At 49.8% G+C, this 15465-nt stretch overlaps 1 protein-coding gene across 5 annotated transcripts in view; it reads left to right on the top strand.

Annotated features, from left to right (window-relative positions):
• mctp1a (multiple C2 domains, transmembrane 1a) overlaps positions 1-15465 on the top strand; it is a 1185582-nt gene that overhangs the window by 948600 nt on the left and 221517 nt on the right. The gene's annotated exons all lie outside the window — the stretch shown is intronic.

Raw genomic sequence — 15465 nt, 5'->3', positions numbered from 1 at the left:
CCATGCTTGAGATCAGAGCTGAATGGCCCTGGAGGAACCCAAACTGAGCATCAGTGATCAGGTAGAGCGACTGCAAAAGGGCGATTGAGGTAGAGCTCCCTTTCTAGAATCTACCACCATTGAAATAAATATCAGATTCATTTAATTAAATCAAATTTGCTATAAAGTACAGACAGTTGGTCTCAGCAGTTGTAAAGACAAAAATCTACCCCAGAATTAAAGTAGCAAGGAAATGCTCCATGCACAGTGAAAGCAGGGGTAAGTTGGAAACATAATTAATTATGCATAATAAGTAGTACAGCAATTATCTTAAAATAAACCAAGTATTTTCACACTTGTTAAGCTAACATTACACAGAGTGAAGGCTAGGCAACAGGATTCAAGAGCAGGTGATAAACAAAATAACTTGCAAATGCTATTCTTAGTCCTGAGGCCAATTGTAGCTATGATATTTCCATTCGAACTGAAATCACCTAATCCAGCTGGAATCACTTCCTATGTACATGGATGACACACAACTCTACCCCTTCGTCCGCTCCACTCACCTCATTGTTACCTCTGTGTTTCACAACTAGTTCACAGAATAAAATCATGGAATGGTTACAGCACAGGACGCCATTCAGCCGCTTCTTTGCAAGAGGTCAACTAGTATGTTTGTCCTTGCCCTTAGCACTCCTAAACCTTTCTCTTCAGACTCCTATACAGTTCCCTTTAGATTTTGAATACCTGTACCAAGTTTCCTCTTAATCTTCTCCAAGGGAAATAGCCCCAACTTCGCCAATCTATCCATTTAACTGAGGACCCTCATCGCTGGAACCATTCTCATCAATCCTTTCTGCACCCTCTCTTTTACCTGCTTTAAAGTGTGACACCCAGCAATACTCCAGCAGTTGAGGCTGAACTATTGTTTCCCGAAGGTCCACCATAACTTCTTGCTTTTGTACCCTATGTTTCTATTTATAAAGCCCAGGATCTCTTATTCCTTTTAAGCATTTTCTCAACTTGTTGTGTCACTTTCAACCATTTATGCACATATACGTTGAGGTCTGTCTGTTCTGCACCCCCTTTAGAATTACATACTATATTTTCTAAGACCTCTCCTCATTCTTCCTACTGAAATATATCACTAAACTCTTCCCTGCATCAAATTTCATCTGCCATTTTGTCCACCCATTCAACAGGCCCGTCTGTGTCATCTTGAAGTCGATCATTATCCTCCTCACGGCTCAAGTTATTTGGCCCTTTCAGTCTGCTCAGCCATTTGATTATGGCTGACCTCATCCTGGCCTTAATTCCACTGTCCTGCCCGGTTCTCCATAACCTTTCAACCCATTACCAATTAAAAATCTGCCTAAGTCCTCCTTAAATTTACTCACCGTCACAGCATCCACCACACTCTGGGGTAGCAAATTCCACAGATTCGCAACCCTTTGCAAACTTTTGGAAGTCCATACACACCACATTAAATATGGCTCCTTAGTGTCCAGTTCTCCAGTGCTGTGAGTTCTACTTTAGCTCCAAAATGGGAGCACAGTGCGCATGCACCATTTCGGTACGAGTTGCATTGGAGGCCTTTTTAGAGAAGGGTATTGGTGCAAGTGCAGGGAGAATCTGTGAGAAATATACAGAACAGGCAGATCATGGCAACAATTTTAGTTTTGGGGATGGCACCCCGACATCAGGTGAATTTCCAAGTCCTGACCTCATATTGTATCAGTGCCTAATACTCAATACATTTTTTAACCAACTGGCTAATTAGTGTCCCGAGTGCGCACTCCCAATACAATTAAGGATGGCGGACAGACCCCTGAGGATGAGGGACCAATACAATGCCTTCCAGCATTGACAGATTGACAACCACACACGACATTTGTTAGAGCAAACCATTCTTGTGCTTAAACAATACTTCTACTTACGGCTCCATTCTGGAGGAGGCCAGCAGTACTTGACACAGTATACGTTAAGATTTCTGGTAGTTTCCTTCCGGTGGCGGCCATGGTTTGAAAGGTCACACACGAGTTGGCCTGCCTGAAGGTGTCGGCTTCGGTACTTTTTACCTGATTAATGGGGGATTTTGATGAATGAAGTGTGAGGAGAGTGGAAGGTGATTGTTTCTTCCCTGATTGGAATGTCTGTTTCTTCCCTGATTGGAATGTCTACGGGGTATCTAACCCGGTTAAAGTCGGTGAGAGCTCTGGCGCAGGAGTTGGAGGAGTCTCGTGGCGCAGCACAAGTTGGGAAGATGGCGGAGGGGGAAGGGTCGTTGTTGAAGGTTAAACCACCAATGGAGCAATTGATGAGTTTCAGCAGCGACAAAAAGAGATTCAAGGGGACTGGGTGAGAGTGGTTGTGGGGGCAGTAGCACCTCTCCGTGGGACACTGAATCAGGTGGAAAAGAGCTTTGAGGGGCAAGGAGCAATGATCCAGAGGTGGAAAAGGTGGTGTCTTTCAGAGTGACCGGATTGTGTCATTGGGAAGTGGAGTTGCTGATCCTGGGTGATGTCTGTATGGTACTCCGGGCGAGGTTGCATGACGAGAATCGGTCGCAGCGACAAAACCGTCTTATTGAAATGAAATGAAATGAAAATCGCTTATTGTCACAAGTAGGCTTCAAATGAAGTTACTGTGAAAAGCCCCGAGTCGCCACATTCCGACACCTGTTCGGGGAGGCTGGTACGGGCTGTCGGAGGGAGTGCAGGAAAGATGTTTGCGAAGTTGGTGGAGGAGAGGGTTTTCGACAAGGCCCCGGAGGTGGACCGTGCCCACAGGTCCTTAAGGCAGAAGCCGAGGGCGAGGGAGCCGCTGCGGCCGGTGATTGGGCGTATGCAAAAGTCCCAGGACAAAGAAAAGATCTTGTGGTGACCTAAAGTGAGTCAGGACTGCAGCGTGGAAGGCAATCGGATTGAGATATACCAGGGCATTGGTGCTGACATGACCAAGAGATGGGCAGGGCTTAATAGGGCTAAGGCAACTTTTTCGGCACAAGGATCGGTTTGGGGTGCTGTACCCGACCAAACTTTGGGTAACATTTGAGGGCCGGGAATATTATTTCTTGATGCTGGAAGAGGCAAATTACTTCATTAAGGAACATGCGTTGGGAGGGCTGGTATGGGACTTTTGTATCATCTGTATTTTGGGGGGAAATTTGTACTTTGTATAATTTTTGTACCTTTTTGTAACTTGTATACTTTTTGTACTTATGTACCTTTTTGTACCTGTTGCACCCTTTGTACAGTTTATGATTGGTTATGTTTGTGTGTACCTGGATTCTTGGAGATAATTGATACGTTTCTGTATGGGGGCTTCTTTGATTTTTTACGTTTTTTACGGTTATGGGTATAGGACATTGAGGAAGGGGACATGGGGGTGGGTTGAAGAGGGGATGTGGCAGTGCAAGTGGATTGGGAGATGGGTAGGTTGAAAGACATAGATGGGGTCTTTTTCTGGGCCTCTAGGTGGAAGTCACCATACTAGTAGGTAGTGCTAGTGAACCCTGAGTGGGGGGTAGGGGAGGGTGAGCGTTTGGGGGAGGGGTAGAAAGATGTCAAGAGGAGGGTGTGTGTTGGCAATGCAGTTGGTATGTTGGTTGAGGTTGGGTGATGGCGAAGGGTGCGGCCATCTTGAATGGGCACTGTTTAGTGAGGGATGGAGGTTTGGGCGGGGTTCGAGCTGGGTGATTGGCGGGTCTTAGTAGAGGGGAGGAACCGTTGCTGAGAACTGTAACATGGAATGTACGTGGGTTAAATGGTCCAATTAAACGATCCCATGGGGTTCGCACATCTAAAGTGCTTGAAGGCGGAGGTGATTTTTCTGCAGGAGACACATTTACTGCACCCCCCCCCCCCCCCCCCCCCCGCCATAGCTGGGATCTGAAGAATCAGATGGGGCTAAGGAAGGGTTGGGTGGGGCAAACGTTCCATTTGAGGTTTGATTCGAATTCAAGGGAGCACAATTTTGTTTAGCAAGAAGATGGTGTTTGCAGTGGCCAGGGAGGTGCGGGACCAGGGGGATGCGAGGTTTGTGATAGTGAGTGGGCTGTTAGCAGAGTCATCGGTGACACTGGTGAATATGTATGCGTTCAACTGGGGCTGGTTTAGCACAGGGCTAAATCACTGGCTTTTAAAGGCAGGCCAGCAGCACGGTTCAATTCCCATACCAGCCTCCCCGAACAGGTGCCGGAATGTGGCGACTAGGGGCTTTTCACAGTAACTTCATTTGAAGCCTACTTGTGACAATAAGCGATTTTCATTTCATTTCATTTTTCATTCATTTTCATGTGGACTTCATGAAGACGTTGTTAGGGTCTATCCTAGATTTGTGTTCGCACCAATTGATCATGTACACTTTAATTGTGTACTGGAGCCTAGGATGGATAGATCAAGTCCTAAATCAATGGTCAGGTCGGGGATGGTAAGGCAGTTTTGACAGGTTATGGATGGGTTGGTGTTCCCGACGGTGGAGGAGGGGAAGCATCAGAGGAGTCATTGGTGTTGTAGGAGGTAATGGGGTGTGTTGGTATGATGCAGTTGGGGAAGGCATCGCGGCCTGACGGCTTTACAGGGGAATTTTATAAACAGATCTCTGCGGAGTTGGCCCCCCACCTTTTAAGTATGTTTAATGAGGTGATGGAGAGGGGAGAGCTGCTGGATATGCTGGCACAGGCCTCTATTTCACTGATTCCAATAAAGGACAAGGATCCAATGGAGTGTGGGTCTTATAGGCCCATTTCACTGTTGAACACATACGTGAAAGTGTTGGCTAAGTTGTTGGTAAGGCGGTTGGAGGGGTGTGTGTCGGATATGGTCTCAGAGGATCTGGTGAGGTTCGTGAAGGGGCAGCAGTTCTCCACTAATATTAGGAGGCTATAGAATGTGGTTATGGAAACATAGAAAAATAGAAAATAGAACCAGGAAGAGGCTATTCAGCCCTTTGAGCCTGCTCCGCTATTCATTATCATGGCTGATCATCAAGTTCAATAACCTGATCCCGCCTTTCCCCCATATCCCTTGATCTCTTTCACCCCAAGAGCTATATCTAATTTCTTCTTGAAATTACATGTTTTGGCCTCAACTACTTTCCGTGGTAGCGAATTCCACAGATTCACCACTCCCTGGGTGAAGAAATTTCTCCTCACCTCAGTCCTAAAAGATTTACCCCTTATCCTCAAACTATGCATCCTAGTTCTGGACTACCCATCATCGGGAACATTCTTTCTGAATCTACCCCGTCTAATCCTGTTAGAATTTTCCCCTCTCACTCTCCTAAACTCCAATGAATATAATCCTAACTGACTTAGTCTCTCCTGAAATGTCAGTCCTGCCATCCCAGGAATCAGCCTGGTAAACATTCGCTGCACTCCCTCCAAAGCAAGAACATCCTTCCTCAGAAAAGGGCACCAAAATTGCACACAATACTCCAGGTGTGGCCTCACGACTCCCCCATATAATTTCAGTAATACATCTCTATTCCTATACTCAAATCCTCTCGCTATGAAGACCAACATACCATTTGCCTTCTTTACTGCCTGCTGTACCTGTGCTTACTTTCAGGGATTGGATGCACCAAGGTCTCGCTTAGTATCCATCCCACTCAATTTACACCCATTCAAATATTAATCTGCTTTCCTATTTTTGCTATTGAAGTGGATAACCTCACATTTATCCACATTGTACTGCATCTGCCATGCATGTGCCCACTCACTCAGCCTGTCCAAATCCCGCTGAAGCATCTCTGTATTCTCCTTACAGCAGCTCACCCTCCCACCCAACTTTGTATATCTGCAAATTTCGAGATGATATATTTAGTTCCCTTGTGCAAATCATTAGTATATAATGTGAACAGTTGGGGTCATAGCACAGATTCCTTCGGTACCCCACTCGTCACTGCCTGCCATTCAGAAAAAGACCCATTTATTCCAACTTTTTGCTTCCTGTCTGCTAAGTAGCTTTCTATCCATCTCAAGACAATACCTGTAATCCCATGTGCTTTGACTTTACATATTAATCTGCTATGTGAGACCTCGTCGGAAGCCTTTTGAAAGTCGAAATAAACCACATCCACTAGTTCCCCCTAGTCATATCTACTAGTTACATCTTCAAAGAATTGTCAAGCACGATTTTCCTTTTGTAAATGCATGCTGACTTTGTCTGATTGCACCATTGCTTTCCAAATGTTGCGCTATGAAATCCTTGATAATGGACTCCAGCAACTTCCCTTCTACCGACTTTAGGCTCACTGGTCTATAGTTCAGTATTTTACCTTTACCTCCATTTTTACCAGGTTTACATTTACTACCCTCCAATCTGTAGGAACCATTCCAGAGTCGTGCTTTGTGTTCGCTAGAACATAGAAGACTGAGGGGCGACCTGATCGAGGTGTACAAGATTGTGAGGAGCATGAACAAGGTGGATAGGGAGCAGTTGTTTCCCTTATTTGAAGGGTCAGTCACGAGGGGACACAAGTTTCAAGGTGAGGGGCAGGAGGTTTTGGGGGGAGAGAAGTGAGGGAAAACCTTTTTCCCCAGAAGGTGGTGACGGTCTGGAAGAAGCGACTTGCCTCACATCCTTTCAAAAGTACATGGCTGAGCACTTGACATGTCATATCATTCAAGGTCAAGTGCTGTCAAATAGGATTAGGCAGTCAGATCAGGTGTTTTTCCTGTGTAGGTGCAGACTCGGTGGGTTGACGGGCCTCATAGGGGTTGGTTTAGCACAGGGCTAAAGAACTGGCTTTTAAAGCAGACCAAGGCAGGCCAGCAGCACGGTTCAATTCCCGTACCAGCCTCCCCGAACAGGCGCCGGAATGTGGCAACTAGGGGCTTTTCACAGTAACTTCATTTGAAGCCAACTTGTGACAATAAGCAATTTTCATTTCATTTAATTTTCATTTCTGCACTGCATTATTCTGTGAGAGAGGTGAGTGTATGTGCTTGTGAGAAAGAGTGAGAGGGGCATTTGTGTGTGAATGAGAGAGGTGAGTGTGTGTATGATCCCTTCGGGAGGGTGAATATTTGAGGTGATTATATCTATGGACTCGGAGAAGGCCTTTCACCGGTGGAGTAGCAGTGCTTGTTCGAGTTCCTTGGGAGGTTTGGGCTTGGGCTGAAATTCATGGCTTGGGTATGGTTATTGTTCGTGTCCCCTATGGCGAGTGTGAGAACGAATGAGACAAATACGGGGTATTTTAGGCTTTGTAGGGGAGCTAGGCAGGGATACGTGTTGTCACCATTGCTGTTCCTGATGCCAATTAAGCCCTTGGTGATTGCGCTCCAAGCTTCGAATGAGTGGAAGAGGACTGTGAGGGAGGGTAAAGAGCATAGGATATATTTGCATGCCAATGATTGAATGTTGTATGTGGCGAATCCCCTGGAAAGTATGGGAAGAATTACGGACTTGTGGAAATTTGGGGCCTTTTCCGGCTATAAATTGAATGTCAGAAAAAGTGAGATCTTCCTGGTGAATTCTCTGTGGCGGAGTGTAAATTTGGATGCCCTGCTGTTTAAGGTGGCTAGGGTTAGATTTCAGCATCTAGGGATTGAGGTGGCATATACTGTGCTACATGCATAAGTGGAACTTGACAGGTCTGATAGAGGGGGTTGGTGGAGATTTTGCCTATGTCATTATTGTTGGGCAGCGAATGCCGAGAAGATGAGCCCGTTGGAGGGGTGGGGGGGGGGGGTTCGGACTGGATCCGCTGGAGCAGGAATCTTGGAGGGGGATAAGTTTGAGGGCTCTGACAACGATTCCATTGCCATTTTCCCCGGCAAAGCAAATAAGCAGCCCAGTGGTGGGCATATGTTGGCATTAGATCATAAGACATAAGAGCAGAATTAGGCCATTTGGCTCATCGAGTCTGCTCTGCCATTCAATCATGGTTGATATGTCTCTCATCCCATTTCTCCTGCCATCTCCCGATAACCCCTGATCCCCTTATTAATCAAGAACCCATCTATCTCTGTCTTTTTTAAAAAAAAAATATTTATTAAAGTTTCTTAACACAATTTTTCTCCCTTACAAACAATAAACCCCCCCCCCGTAACAAAATAAAAACGAGAAATCGCGCCGAGCAAGATATATACATGGCAAAATGATATATTTACACAGCTTTGTACACTGGCCCTCACCCGTACGTGCAAGTTTCCCCAACCCTTCATGTTATCTCTTGCTCATCCACCCTTCCAGGCAATCCCCCCTCTCCCCCCCCCCCGCCTCCCAGGACGTCCCCCCCCCCGCCCCAAAGGTTGCTGCTGCTGCTGACCGACCTTCCTCTAACGCTCCGCGAGATAGTCTAGGAACGGTTGCCACCGCTGTAAAACCCCTGCGCAGAACCTCTCAAGGCGAACTTAATCCTCTCCAACTTTATGAACACAGCCATATCATTTATCCAGGCCTCCAGGCTGGGGGGCTTCGCCTCCTTCCACATTAGCAAGATCCTTCGCCGGGCTACTAGGGACGCAAAGGCCAGAATGCCGGCCTCTTTCGCCTCCTGCACTCCCGGTTCGTCCACTACTCCAAATATTGCCAGCACCCAGCTTGGCTTGACCCGGACTTTCACCATCTGAGATATTGCTCCCGCCACTCCTCTCCAGAACACCTCCAGTGCCGGGCATGACCAAAACATATGGACATGGTTCACCGGGCTCCCTGAGCACCTTCCACATCTGTCCTCTACCCCAAAGAACCTACTCAACCTCGCCCCCGTCAAGTGCGCTCTGTGGACCAAATTAAATTGTATCAGGCTAAGCCTGGCACACGAGGAGGAGGAATTAACCCTACCTAGGGCATCAGCCCACAGACCTTCCTCGATCTCCTCCCCCAGCTCCTCCTCCCATTTACCCTTCAACTCTTCTACCAGCGCTTCCCCCTCTTCTTTCAACACCTGGTGTATTTCCGACACCTTGCCCTCCCCAACCCACACACCCGAGATCACCATATCTTGAACTTCTTGTGCCGGGAGCAACGGGAATTCCCTCACCTGTCGCCTCACAAAAGCCCTCACCTGCATATATCTAAAGGCATTTCCCGGGGGTAACTCGAACTTCTCCTCCAGTGCCCCTAGGCTCGCAAACGTCCCGTCGATGAACAGGTCCCCCATTCTTCCAATCCCCGCCCGATGCCAGCTCTGGAACCCCCCCATCCATCTTCCCCGGGACAAACCGGTGGTTACCCCTGATCGGGGAACACACCGATGCTCCCATTGCACCCCGGTGCCGTCCACTGGCCCCAGATCCTTAGCGTTGCGGCCACCACTGGGCTCGTGGTATACTTTGTCGGCGAGAGCGGCAGCGGTGCCGTCACCAACTCCCCCAGGCTCGTTCCTTTACAGGACGCCATCTCCATCCTCTTCCATGCCGCCCCCTCTCCCTCCATAACCCACTTGCGGATCATCGACACATTTGCTGCCCAGTAGTAGCTCCCCAGGTTTGGCAGCGCCAACCCTCCTCGGTCCCTACTGCGTTCCAGGAACCCTCTCCTTACTCTCGGGGTCTTATTCGCCCACACAAACCCCATAATACTCCTGCCTATTCTCTTAAAAATGGCCTTAGTGATCACGATGGGAAGGCACTGAAACAGAAACAGAAACCTCGGAAGGACCACCATTTTGACCGACTGCACTCTACCCGCCAGCGAGAGCGGTAACATGTCCCATCTTTTGAAATCCTCCTCCATTTGCTCCACCAACCTCGTCAGATTCAGTTTATGTAGGGTCCACCAACTCCTGGCTATCTGGATCCCCAGATACCGAAAGCTCCCCTCCGCCCGCCTCAGCGGTAGGTCCCCTATCCCTCTTTCTTGGTCCCCCGCCTGTAATACAAAGAGCTCACTCTTCCCTACATTGAGCTTATAGCCCGAAAATTCTCCAAACTCCCTTAGAGTCTGCATGACCTCCACCATCCCCTCCATTGGATCCGCCACGTACAGCAACAGGTCATCCGCATATCGACACCCGATGCTCTTCTCCCCCTCGGACCACCCCCTTCCATTTATTAGACTCCCTCAATGACATGGCCAATGGTTCGATCGGCAATGCGAACAACAGGGGGGACAGGTGGCACCCCTGCCTCGTCCCTCGGTACAGTCAAAAGTACTCCGACCTCTGCCGGTTCGTCACTACACTTGCCATCGGGGCTCTGTAAAGGAGCTTAACCCAATTGATAAACCCTACCCCGAACCCAAACCTACGCAGCACCTCCCAGAGGTACTCCCACTCTACTCGGTCAAAGGCCTTCTCCGCGTCCATAGCTGCCACTATCTCCGCCTCTCCCTCCTCCGATGGCATCATTATCACGTTTAAGAGCCGCCGCACATTGGTGTTTAGTTGCCTGCCCTTTACAAATCCCGTCTGGTCCTCGTGGATTACCCCCGGGACACAGTCCTCGATCCTCGTGGCCAGCACTTTTGTCAGCAACTTTGCATCCACATGGAGGAGCGAGATCGGCCTGTACGATCCACATTGCAGTGGGTCCTTGTCCCGCTTTAGGATCAAAGAAATTGTCGCTTCCGACAGTGTCGGGGGCAGGGTCCCCTCCTCTCTTGCCTCATTAAAGGTCCTCACCAGTAGCGGGGCCAACAGGTCTGCGTACTTCCTGTAGAACTCCACCGGGAATCCGTCCGGTCCCGGGACCTTCCCCGCCTGCATACTCCCCAAACCCTTGCTCAGCTCCTCCAACCCAATTGGTGCCCCCAAACCAGCCACCTCTTGCTCCTCCACCCTCAGGAATCTCAGCTGATCTAGGAATCGTCTCATCCCCTCTTCCCCCGCTGGGGGCTGGGATCTGTACAGCTCTTCATAAAAGGCCTTGAATACCTCGTTTATTTTCGTCGCACTCCGAACCGTGGCTCCCCTTCCTTCTTTGACTCCCCCTATTTCCCTCGCTGCCATCCTCTTACGGAGCTGGTGTGCCAGCATCCGACTAGCCTTTTCCCCATACTCGTAGGTCGCCCCTGCGCTTTCCTCCACTGTGCCTCCGCCTTCCCCGTGGTCAACAGGTCAAACTCCGTCTGGAGCCGTCGTCTTTCCCCAAGTAATCTTTCCTCCGGGGCCTCTGCGTATCTCCTGTCCACTCTCAAAATCTCCCCTAGTAACCTCTCCCTTTCCATACCCTCTGTCTTCTCCCTATGAGCCCTAATGGAAATTAGCTCTCCCCTGATCACCGCCTTCAACGCCTCCCATACCACCCCCACCCGCACCTCCCCGTTGTCGTTGGCCTCCAAGTACCTTTCGATACACCCCCTCACCTTCCCACACACCATCTCGTCCGCCAGCAGTCCCACATCCAGCCGCCACAACGGGCGTTGGTCCCTCTCCTCTTCCAGCTCCAGTTCCACCCAGTGTGGGGCATGGTCCGAAACGGCTATAGCCGAATACTCCGTCCCCTCCACCTTCGGTATGAGCGCCCTGCCCAGAACAAAGAAATCTATCCGGGAGTAGGCTTTGTGTACATGGGAGAAGAAAGAAAGTTCCCTGGCCTGCGGCCTTGCAAACCGCCATGGGTCCACTCCCCCCATCTGATCCATAAACCCCCTAAGTACCTTGGCCGCCGCCGGCCTCTTTCCAGTCCTTGATTTGGAGCGGTCTAGTGCTGGATCCAACACTGTATTGAAGTCCCCTCCCATTATCAGGCCTCCTATCTCCAGGTCCGGAATGCGCCCCAATATGCGCTTCATGAATCCTGCATCATCCCAGTTCGGGGCGTATACGTTTACCAACACCACCCACATCCCTTGCAGCCTACCGCTCACCATTACATATCGCCCTCCATTGTCCGCTACAATAGTCTTGGCCTCAATTGACACCCGCTTTCCCACCAATATTGCCACCCCTCTATTCTTCGCGTCCAGTCCCGAGTGGAATACCTGTCCTACCCATCCCTTTCTTAGCCTGACCTGGTCCGTCACCTTCAGATGTGTCTCTTGGAGCATGGCCACGTCCGCCTTCAGTCCCTTTCAGTGCGCGAACACTCGAGCCCGCTTCACCGGCCCATTCAGGCCCCTCACATTCCACGTTATCAGCCGGATTGGAGGGGCTCTCACCCCCCCCCCCCCCCCCCCCCCCCACACCCCGCCGACTAGCCATCTCCTTTTCTGGGCCAGTCCCGTGTCCACGCCTCCCTCACCCTCCAGTCCCCCAGAGGGGGGATCCCCGTCCCGACCACCTCCTCTGTGTCCCATTCCCTTTCGGCCAGTTCAGCAGCAACCCTTTCCCCCCCCCTCCTTCCCCCCCTCCCCTCACCCCCGCTAGACCCCTGTCTAGCTTTTTTACTCCCCCCATGTCACTCCCGTAAGTCAGCTAACGCCTGCTGACCCCGGCTTCCCCCGCTGTCCCATTGACCTCCCCGCGTGGGAGTCTCCCAATCCATATGCATTCCTTCGTTCCCCTTCCCGCCTTTCTTCCCGCGCGCGGGAAAACACCCCGCGCTTTCCAAAGCCTGCTCCGCCCCCTCTGGCGCAGCTCCTGTCGCGGCCTTGTCTCTCTCCCCCAGCCCATGTAACATTTCCTGCGCGTGATTGACCCCATATGTACAACAACCATCACACATCAAACCTCAAAACATCCCCCCCACCCTAACAAACCCTCAGTTAGAGTCCAACTTTTCGGCTTGTACAAAGGTCCACGCCTCTTCAGGCATTTCAAAGTAATAGTGTTGGCCCTTGTATGTGACCCACAGTCGCGCTGGCTGCGGCATTCCAAATTTCACTTCTTTCCGGTACAACGCCGCTTTGGCCCGGTTGAAACGCGCTCTCCGCTTTGCAACCTCCGTGCTCCAGTCCGGGTATATTCGGATCTCTGCATTGTCCCACTTACTGCTCCGCTCCTTCTTGGCCCATCTCAGGACCCACTCTCTGTCCGTGAACCGGTGGAACCTCGCCACCATCGCCCTTGGCGGCTCATTTGCCTGGGGCTTCTTCGCCAGCGCCCGATGTGCCCCGTCCGACTCCAGCGGCCTCGAAGGGGCCTTCGTGCCCATCATCGCCTCGAGCATCGTGCTCGTGTATGCCCCGGCATCAGCCCCCTCCACTCCCTCAGGGAGATCCAGGATTCGCAGATTCTTTCTCCTCGACCTGTTCTCCAGGTCTTCGAGTCTTCCCGCCCACCTCTTGTGTAGTGCCTCGTTCTGCTCCACTCTCACCGCCAGGCCCACGAGCTCGTCCTCGTTCTGACTGACTCTTTTCTGTACCTCCTGGATCTTAGCTTTGTGGACCTTCTGGGTGATCCCAAGTCCTTCAATTGCCGAAAGCATAGGCGCCAACATCTCCTTGCGCATCTCCTCGTGCTGCTCCTCAAAGCAGCGCTTGATGAACTCCTGCAGCTCCCCTTTGTCCCTGGCCGCCGCCATTTTGTTTTCTTTCCCTCGCTTCTCCCGTTGCTCCAGTGCCGCTCCTTTGGCCGTTTCACTTCTGGTCCGTTTAAAAAGTCTATGGAAACTCCTGAAAAAGGTCTGAGAGTCAGTTCCAGACGGGAGCTGCCGAATGCACGACCTACTCCTCCATGGCCGCCACCGGAAGCCTCGTCCCTGCTTCTTCAATGGCCTTGGTAGATCTTTTCACAGTTATTCCCTCTGCTGCTAGAATTCACCTTTGATAGAGTCAAGTCAGATTGCAGCTTTAAGCTTGCCCTTCCCCCGCCTGCATGCTGGAAAAGGCTTTTGTCTAAACCTGCAGCTCAAGCCAAATCTTTTATTGTTTCTGCCAGGTCTGGTAGCCAAAAGACATAACATTCCTGGGGGACACTGTCAGGGGAATGCTGCAGTCTTCTTGCCACACCGGGAAATGTCAAACAAATGCCATGGGGGCCCTGTAAAAGAGCCCAAAAGTCCGTTCCAAGCGGGAGCTACCGAATATGCGACCTAGCTCTGCATAGCCGCACCCGGAAGTCCATCTATCTCTGTCTTAAAGACACTCAAGTGACTTGGCCTCCACAGCCTTCTGCGGCAAAGCGTTCCACAGATTCACCACCCTCTGGCTGAAAAAATTCCTCCCCATCTCTGTTTTAAAGGATCGTCCTTTCAGTCTAAGGCTGTGGCCTCGAGTTCTAAATGTTCCTATTAGTAGAAACATCCTCTCCACATCCACTCTATCTAGGCTCCTGTAACGTTAAATAAGATTCTCCCTCATCCTTCTAAACTCCAACGAGTACAAACCAAGAGTCCTCAACCGCTCCTCATATGACACGCTCTTCATTACAGGAATCATTCTTGTGAACCTCCTCTGGATCCTTTCCAAGGCCAGCATATCCTTCCTTAGATACAGGGCCCAAATCTGCTCACAATACTCCAAATGGGGTCTGACCAGAGCCTTATACAGCCTCATAAGTGCATCCCTGCTCTTGTATTCTAACCTTTTCGACATAAATGCTAATATTGCATTTGCCTTCCTAACTGCCGACTGAACCTTCACGTTAACCTTAAGAGAATCTTGAACTCGGACTCCTAAGTCCCTTTGTGCTACTGATCTCCTGAGCCTTTTCCCAGTTAGAAAATAATCTATGCTTCGATTTTTCCTACAAAATGCAACCTCATACTTTTCCACATTGTATTCCATCTGCTACTTCTTTGTCCACTCTCCTAGCCTGTCCAAGTCCATCTGCAGCCCCTTGCTTTCTCAATACCACCTGTCCCTCTGCTTCTGTTAGTATCGTCTGCAAACTTAGTAGCAGTGTCCTCAGTTCCTTCATCTAGATCGTTGATGTATATTATGAAAAGTTGTGGTCTCAACACCAACCCCTGAGGCACAACACTAGTCAACGGCTGTCATCCTGAAAAAGACCCCTTTATCATCACTCTCTGCCTTTTGCCAGTCAGCCAGTCCTCTATCTATGCCAGTATCTTACCTGTAACACCATGGGCTTATTTAATAGTCTCCTATACTGCATATTGTTAAAGGCCTTCTGGAAATCTAAATACATCACATCCACTGGTTCTCCTTTGTTTAGCTTCCTTGTTACCTCCCCAAAGAATTCTAACAGATTTGTCAGACATGACCTACCCTTGACAAAGCCATGCTCACTCTCAGTCCCATTTTATCTTGCACTTCCAATCTCATCTTTAACAATGGACTCTGAAATCATATTAATGACCAACGTCAGGCTAACCAGCCTATGATTTCCCCTCCTTTGCTTCTCTCCCTTCTTAAACAGTGTTGTTACATTAACCATTTTTCAGTCCTCTGGGACACTCCCTGCCTCTAGTGATTCCTGAAAGATCATCACCAATGTCTCCATAATCTCCTCAACTATCTCCTTTAGAATCGTGTGGTATAGCCCAGATGATTTATCCACCTTCAGACCTTTCAGTATCCCCAGAACCTTCTCCTTAGTGATGGCCACGACACTCACCTGTGCCCCCTGATTCTCCTGGAGTTCTGGTATCCCAGTGGTGTCTTCCACCATGAAGACTGATGCAAAGTAACTGTTCAGTTCTTCTGCCATGTCTTTGTTTTCTGTTACTACTTCTGCCGCCTCATTTTC

Source organism: Scyliorhinus torazame, chromosome 9 (genome assembly GCF_047496885.1).
Source record: "Scyliorhinus torazame isolate Kashiwa2021f chromosome 9, sScyTor2.1, whole genome shotgun sequence".
Classification (NCBI taxonomy): domain Eukaryota; kingdom Metazoa; phylum Chordata; class Chondrichthyes; order Carcharhiniformes; family Scyliorhinidae; genus Scyliorhinus; species Scyliorhinus torazame.
This window is presented reverse-complemented; position numbering and strand designations above follow the sequence as displayed.